The sequence below is a fragment of the Leucopleurus acutus genome (genome assembly GCF_964270905.1).
Source record: "Leucopleurus acutus genome assembly, chromosome: 4".
Taxonomy (NCBI): domain Eukaryota; kingdom Metazoa; phylum Chordata; class Mammalia; order Artiodactyla; family Delphinidae; genus Leucopleurus; species Leucopleurus acutus.
Genome location: NC_139146.1, coordinates 86,273,720 through 86,282,387, shown reverse-complemented (window position 1 = coordinate 86,282,387; position 8,668 = coordinate 86,273,720).

Genomic DNA, 8,668 nt, shown 5'->3' with positions numbered 1-8,668 from the left:
ATGCTCTGTATCCCAACTTCCTTTTCAACTAGGGCGCAGGAACATGACCAGGGCTCAACCAATCTGCTGAACCCACTCAACTTTACATTGGGAGCTAGTGGAGAACCTACTCTGATAGTGGTAGCAGTATGTAAGTAACAACCTGTGGCAGGGCACCAGTGAAAGTAGAACCGGTATGGCATATGGTGTCTGGTTGCCAAAAGTGAGTGGCTGTCCAAGTGAGTAGGGGGGCGGGGTGGGGGGGGGGTAGTGGAGCTGGAGCCAGGGCTGCTTGAAGAGCAAAGGGCTGGGAGACCCGGCACCTGCCTGCCTCTCAGCTCGGTGCCCTGCCCGCCGGTGGTGCTGCATCCACAGAGCTACAGTCCCTGCCAGAGGAGCTGCAGAGGCAGTATGAGCTGCGGGTGCAGGAGGACCTAGAGGAGGCTTAGGTGGTGCCTCTAGGACCTGGAAGAGGCCCTGAATGAGTGAGCCTCTGCCACCATCCACCACGGCCCCAGGGGGACTACAGGCTCCTGGGGCACTCTGGCATTTCTGGGTCTCCGGATTCCCCCATGCATGAAATGGGCTATGATTATCAGCACTCCCACCCTGGGGCCCTCTGACCCTCCTTGGTTTCGACATTAGGGGCCCCACTCCCATCAGGGTCCAGGAGCTCCCCACTGCCCCTGCTTGCTGAGGGCCCAGAGCCCTCTGACCCCTCTCTGCCCCTCTCGCCTGCAGGCCCTGATCTGTCCATTTGCAGTCGAGGAGGATAACAGACAAGGAGGAGCCTTCCAGAGGTTGAGAACATTGGATAATGGAGTTCTCCCCAGAAAACATAATTGGAGCCTAATCAAGAATCGTCCCTGGGCTTCCCTGGTGGCGCAGTTGTTGAGAGTCCGCCTGCAGATACAGGGGACGTGGGTTCGTGCCCTGGTCTGGGAAGATCCCACATGCCGCGGAGCGGCTGGGCCCGCGAGCCGTGGCCGCTGAGCCTGCGCGTCCGGAGCCTGTGCTCCGCAACGGGAGAGACCACAACAGTGAGAGGCCCGCGTACCGTAAAAAAAAAAAAAAAAAATCATTTTAAAAGTTATTAATAGACTAGATCTCTTATTAAAACATTTCTTTTTAACTGTAGGTATTTGGCATGGAGAGTTTAGCTGTATTCAACCCTGTTGATTTGTTCCTGCATTTGTGCAATTTTATTTCTAAGTTTTCTTCAGTTCTTACATATCAAAAGCAAGTGAGAAATAGACTCTGCATGTGCATGTATTCTGAGTTTTTATTAACTGACTGAAAGAGGCTTTTATTTTAGAAAATAAATTGTATTTGTATTGTATCTATCCTCATAGTTATTATTCTACATCCAAGTAAGTACCTTGTTACAGCTTTTATCTTTTACCTCTCAAAGTAAGGAAAATGAAAACGTTTATCATTTGACAACTGTCTCAAATCCTTAAGTATACCATACCCTAGATAAAATGTCTACTACTGGTAAGAAGAATGAGCTTTTTATGGGTATGATATCAAGAACTGACAAACAATATGGAATAATGGAGAACACACAAAAAGAGTTCCCAGAAAAAGTTCTTAGGGATTTGTATTTCTTGTGCCTTGAATATTTTGATAACTAGCCTAAAGGAAAGGATTTCAAATCTCAGACCGGTTTATAGAAGGGACCACTCACTGTCATTATGGCTCCATGGGTATTCATGGAAAGTCCTTGTTTGGTGGGACTTATGCCTTTTTCTTACATACAAGACCAAGTTCAATCATGCTTCTCTTTTACTTAGACCTCTTACTCCGATCCTCCATGGTTCTCGGGAATGCTGCCCTGCTGCATCCTCAGCCATTCCTTTCACTAATTTCTCATTTGTTCCCTATGCTCATCCCTGATACAGTGGTTCTGATTTTTTGAACCATTGTTTAAAACCTACTTTTGTCCTCAGCATACTCCCAAAACAACCTCTGCCTCACAGATCTTCTGTCTTGAAAGTCACTGCTAATGTCCCCTTAGCCTGATCCAGCAATCTCTTTCTGATTCCCTTTATGGACTCAGATCTGTAGCCAGACGGCCTGTGTCCTAATCCAGCTACGCTATTTACCAACCGGGAGACTTGTGGTATGTTATTTATCTTCTCTAGGCTTCTGTTTCTTTATCTGTAAATTGGGCTAATACTTGTTGTGAGTGTTAAGTGAGCTAAACATATAAAGAACTTAGTATAGTGCTCAGCACACTATAGAAAGTTCTCAGCAATTGGAAACCATTATTGCTGTGGTTGTAAATTTTTCTCATTCATTTGTTCAGTAATATGTATTGAATTCCTACTACATGCTAGGCACTGGAGCTATAGAGAAAGGGGTCTAGTCCCTGTGTTAAAGAAGATCATAGTCTAGTTAGGAAAATATACAGGGAAAGAGAAAATAATAATGATGTGAGATGAGAAATACATACAATGAACCACCAAAATTGACATTGGACCTAGATTTACTGATATGGAAAGATATCCATAAAATATTGTTAAATAAAAAATAGATAAAAACCCATTTTTATTACATATTCTATTATTTTTCCTCTAAGCAATGCTGAGCACCTGAAATACTTCAAGTACATGGTAGGTACTGGGAATACAGAGGTGAGTAAGACAGACATACATATGGAGTTCGTAAATTTGGTGGTGGGGAAACTGGTACTGAACACATAATTCCAAGTAGTATGCCTGCTATGAAGTAGATGTAAGAAATGCTATACCAGCTTTTCCAGAGCTAAAGTAGATTAGAAAATCACTTCTCTGAAAATGTAACTTCTAAAGTGAGATTTGAATGATAAATACAAGGTACTTCCATGAAGCGCTGGAGTAAAAGTGTTCACAGCGGAGCGAATAGAATGACAAACTCTAAGGTGGACAGACCATGGTATGTATAAAAAGTTGAGAACTCCAATGTGGCATGAGGAGGAAGAGGTGGGGAGAGTGGCATATAGTAAATATGGAAAGGTAAGTAGTGACCAGATCTTTCCTGGCTTTACCGGTTATAGTAAGGGCATAAAATCTTTCCCTAAAGGCAATATGAAATTTTAAAAGACTATTAAGGAGAGGAAAGGTTTGAATAATCTATAGTTTAAAAAAGATAATTGCCCGCATTGTGGAAAGTAAGAAGGGGCACAAACACACATAGGGAGGAGGATATATAGCAAAATGTGTTCACTTGTGGGCACAAAGTGAATATCTGGGATAGTAACAGATTTGACTAATTTGATTCTCTTTAAACTGGTTTTCTATATTTTTTTGAAATTTCACAGTGGATCAGTATCATTTTTTAATAATAAAAACAATAAAACATATATTAAAAATGCTAATACAACATAATAGGTGCTATAGCTAAGGAAAGTACAGATTAGGAAGGACATCTAATCTAGACTGATGGAGAACACCTACCTAGAAAAGGTGAAAGATGAATTAACTGCTGAGGGATGAGTAGTTCAGCCAGACTAAGAAAGGGAAAAGAGATCTTAATCAAAAGCAGAGCATTTATAAAGATATGTTGATTAAAGGGAAGGTAGATCAGAGTGCAAAGTATGCCATGACCAATGATGTGGCTGAAGAGGCAGGCAGGGGAAAGGCATTAGATATTATGCTAATAAATTTTAAATTTATTCTTCAAATGGTAAATAGTAATTGAAGAAATTTTAGCAAGAGAGTGACATGGTGAGATTGGCATTTGAGAATGATCATCCTAGTAAGAAGTGGGATAATGTACTTCATGAGAACAAGATCAGATATAGAAAGACCGATTCGGAGTTTGACTCATGTATTCAATAATAATAGTACCAAATGCCTCGTGGGTAATAACTATTAGATCAGGCATTGGAGAAACAGTGGTAAACAAGGGAGCTCCAAGGTGCAGAATGGCTCATCAAGAATGTTTCCTCTACTTCCAAGAAAGCAAGTTAATGACATTTTATAGTACATGCTCTTAACAAAAGATCATTTCCCCCCCCTCCTTCTTTCAAAATAAGATATTTTATTATAGGTACTCTGTCTTTGGTGTGTTTTTATTTGCCCTTCTGAATCCACTGTCTATCCTTCACCCCTCTCTACCTTATTCTTATTCTTCTCTATGCCTTATTCTTATTCTACCTTTGTCCTGGGAGGCAGACCTGTTTAGACAACATTAATAGATTCTTACACCTTCTGACTTCCATTTAGTTTCAGCCAATAGGGAGGCATAGGAGCAGTAGATCAGGGACTTGGGAAAGGATGAGGTAAGGGTACTTACCTCCTGGCTCCCTCCCTGCAAGTCTGCCTTCTGTGTCCCTCAACTGAAGGTCACTGCTCATCTCAAGCCAAATCACTCTATGTGACTCTTTCTCTCCTTTGACTTCTGGCCTAGGAGCTACTTCTGGCCTAGGAGATTAGCTGCTACAAAACCTCGGGTTCCTACATTATACCTTATAATTCCCCCACATCCACACCTTAGAAAATAGTCTCTTTATAAACAATCCTCCCTGAAAATAATCTATTTAGTTGTGCCATCTATTTCTTCTTGGGACCCTGATTGAAGAAGAGTGAGTTCATTGTCTAATCCATGACCGATATTTTGAAACTTCACAGTAGAGTCAGCTGTACTGAAGGATATTGTACAGAAAGCTTGGACTTGAAGAACACTGAGCTCAAAACATTGTATGAGGGAAGGTCTAAAAGAATGACTTTATGTAGTTTCCCAATGGGCAGGAGGTGGGTGTTTTTGGTGGCACATGAGTTACGCTTGGTGAAGACATTTTTAGAGGTATAAGCATGTCTCTGGATATGTGCTAAGCAATGGAAGAATAGATTGTAGTGAATATCCACTATGGTTCTATTTTATGCCAATAATTTTTCTTTTAATCTTATATTCATAAAATAATCTGTTTTAGGACACTTGCTAATTCAGCAAGACTTTTATTAGAACAAAAGAGTATGATAGGACATAAATTTACCTTTCTGGGACTTCCCTGGTGGCACAGTGGTTGAGAATCCACCTGACAATGCAGGGGACAGGGGTTCGAGCCCTGGTCTGGGAAGATCCCACATGCCACAGAGCAACTAAGCCCATGCGCCACAACTACTGAACCTGCACTCTAGAGCCCACAAGCCACAACTAGTGAGCTCATGCACTGCAACTACTGAAGCCTGCATGCCTGGAGCCCATGCTCCGCAACGAGAAGCCACTGCAATGAGAAGCCTGCGCACCGCAATGAAGAGTAGCCCCAGCTCGCTGCAACTACAGAAAGCCCACGTGCAGCAATGAAGACCCAACACAGCCAAAAATAAATAAATAAATTTATAAAAAATAAGAAAAAAATACCTGCCTGTGCATGAAATCCAAAATGATACGAGTAATTGAGATTTTTTTGTTTTGTTTTGTTTTGGCGGTATGTGGGCCTCCCACTGCTGTGGCCTCTCCCGTTGCAGAGCACAGGCTCTGGACATGCAGGCTCAGTGGCCATGGCTCATGGGCCCAGCCGCTCCGCGGCATGTGGGATCCTCCCGGACCGGGGCACAAACCCACGTCCCCTGTATCGGCAGGCAGACTCCCAACCGCTGTGCCACCAGGGAAGCCCAGTAATTGAGATTTTGACAACACTCACCTTAAATTAAGGCAAGTAACCGGGGAAGTAGCACAGATGCATTCAAATTTAGTAGAACACCAATATTTGCAATATTTATGGTTTAATCATGTTCTTTTTATCATGATATGGTATTTGATATGACAATTGAAGTGACTATTCATATTTAAACTATTGCCCCTTTTCACATTTTCTTCACCCATACTAGGAGTCCTTAATAATGAATAAGAATGTTAGGGTTAAAAGAGAAATTATTGTCTAGTCTCTTTAGATAATCCTAATCCTAATGTCATAATACAATATCCTTTTTGAAAAGATTGCAACCAGTCAAAGAATAATTGGTTAACATGACATATCAAGCTTAAAAAACCCTAAATGGGACCTTCTTAATACCTGTCTTTCCCTACAATAAGCAGAGTTTCTTAAGAGGTCACTATTTTCTGACCCTTCTGAATGATGCATGAGTATACCAGGAAGACAGTCATAACAAATCTCTTGACACTGAGCCCTACCTTTTCCTGCAGCTCAGTGAGAAGGAACTTTGCATAGCATCCTATATGAGGTGGCAAAATTGTTCTAGTATTGGGTTATAGTAACCTTTTCCCTGATTAAGAGTGGAAAAGAAGACAGTACCATGTAAAACTTCCCATGGATTCATAAGAAAGAACTGCTAACTTGGTGTCAAATCTTGAACTTAGATACAATGGTTTTGAACATTGTTGCTATCTTATTATAGTGGTCATTCAATGGAGGGGTAGTCCTGCCTTCAGAAAGGGTACTGATATTTAGATCATGTCCTTAATGGATTCACTGATAAAGAACTTCATGCATTTGATAGTACAAGAAGATTGCAATTAAACTTTGGAGATGTTGGAAGGGTATAAGTGCACAATAGAATACTGTATGGGTATTCAAAATGATGCTGTAGAAATGAATTTGTTGACATGGGCAGATGTTCATGATATATATACTTAAGTAGACAAAAAGACTAAACTGAATGTGTGAGTTAGGATAGTTTTGGCAGCAAGTAACAGAACATCCAACTCAAAATGAATTTAAAATGATGTATTTATTATTATAATTATTAGATGTGTTAATCCAATTGATCTAGTCCAGAGACAGGGCATGCTTTACAGTTGGTTGATTCAGTAACCTAACAATGTTATCAAGGAAACCACGATAGGCAGAGCTTGTTTCTCTTTGCTCTATCACTCAAAATATCTGCTTTATCCTCCAGCTAGTTCCCCAAATAATTGTAAGATGGATTCCAGGTGCCATTTGGTATAACTACTTGATTCCTCATTAACACTCAGATGGAGAAGAAGAGAATGGCTATCACTTGCTGTAAAGACTGAAGAGGAACCTTTTTAGAAGTCTTCTAGCAACCGCCTCCTCATTTATCATTGGCTAGAATTGCATCATATTCAGATTTCTAAGCTCATAGTTGGCAAAGGGAATGTGACTCTCTTTAGACTAGTCAGGCTTACTCACTGAGCTAATATCAATTTCCCAAACCAGAGTATTGCCATTCAATGGAGTATAGGTGAAATGCATTTGGAGAGTCAAATACAGTTTTAAAAATATCTATCTAATGTCTATCTTTGAATAGAATAGAAAATTAATCCCACAGTATGATAGCATTGGGCAATGGAATTACATTTCTTTTACATGTTTTCCTTTTCCTTACCTGCATGTAATAGTCTTCTATAACTAAGTATGCATTGTTGTTGTCTCTTTAACCTTTTAGAATGGAAAATTTCAAGTCAATCCAAAAATAAATGAAATAGTATAATGAACCCTCAGGTATCCATCACCTAGCTTCAACAATTATCAACTTGTGACAAATCTTGCTTCATGCATTTTTTTGTAATAAGAAAAAAGTTGATTTTAGTTAAAAAGATGTTAGGATCTAGTCACCTACTTATTTTCTTTAATCCATAGAATTCACCTTTATGCAAATCAGTACGATTAAGCTAAGGATAGCCCAATATTGTTCTTACCAGGTGCTTGAGATACTTCTCAAATTGTGCCCAATGTATTTCTTTGAAAGTTTGGTTTTGCTCAGCTTCTTAGCCTGCCTATCCTTCTCAGAAATTTGTGCTGCAGTATCCCCAACATCAAGAGGAAAAGCACATGACTCTAGGAACTTGGTATCAAAATAAAGTGGCTCACTTGAAAGCACAGAGTTCTTTTGAAATTTCATTTTTACTTTTAAAATCCGTGAAAATGTGCATTTTAGTCTATGTTTATTAGAAATAGAATGTTCTAAATTACTCACGGTTTAATAAATTTGATACTGTAGGGAGATGGTCCATGTTGGTCTTATGGCTTCCTGTCTTCCGAGGCACCCTGACAAATACCCCTGTGAACACAAGGTCCCCAGTTTGAGAGGCACAGCCTTTTGAGAGGCGCAGGCTTTTTTGCATTTCAGACCCTGATTCTTCCCTCTGACTTTGTTTCCTTGACTTTGAAACCCCATTCTTTTTAAGGACTTCGGAATTCAGTGTTCTTACTTTTCTCCACTGCAGACCTCCTCAGTTAGTGTACCCTACCCTAGGGACTAATCCTTGGTTGTCAGCCCTACTGACTCATCTTGACCAGGTCTGGCCCAGTATCCTGCAGGAAGATCTTGGACCCACTAAAACACAAGGTTGAAGATATGTGTTCATTTAACAGATCTTTATTGAGTGCCAACTATGTGTCTGGCACTTAGCTAGGCCTTGGGAATAGTGTAGTTAAAAGAAAAGACACAGTTCACTGTCATTAGGGACACAGGAATATACAGACAATTATAAAATGGGCTGAGAAGTGCACATAACATGAAGTATAGCATCCTATGAAGCTCAGAGCAGGGCTCCTTAAGGGGCTCAGGAATGTCTTCCAAGAATGTGATGCAGTATAACGAGAGGGGAGACAAGGTAGGAGTAGCTTGGTGGTAATTTTCTCTATTTGAATGAAAACTTACTCTGGTTCAACCACACAGAATGGTTTCTTAGAAGTAAAGGGATAGTCAAAAGTGGCATTCAGTATGGGAAATTGTTTCCAGGGTTGCTTATTACACTGATCCAGCAAGAAGGGACT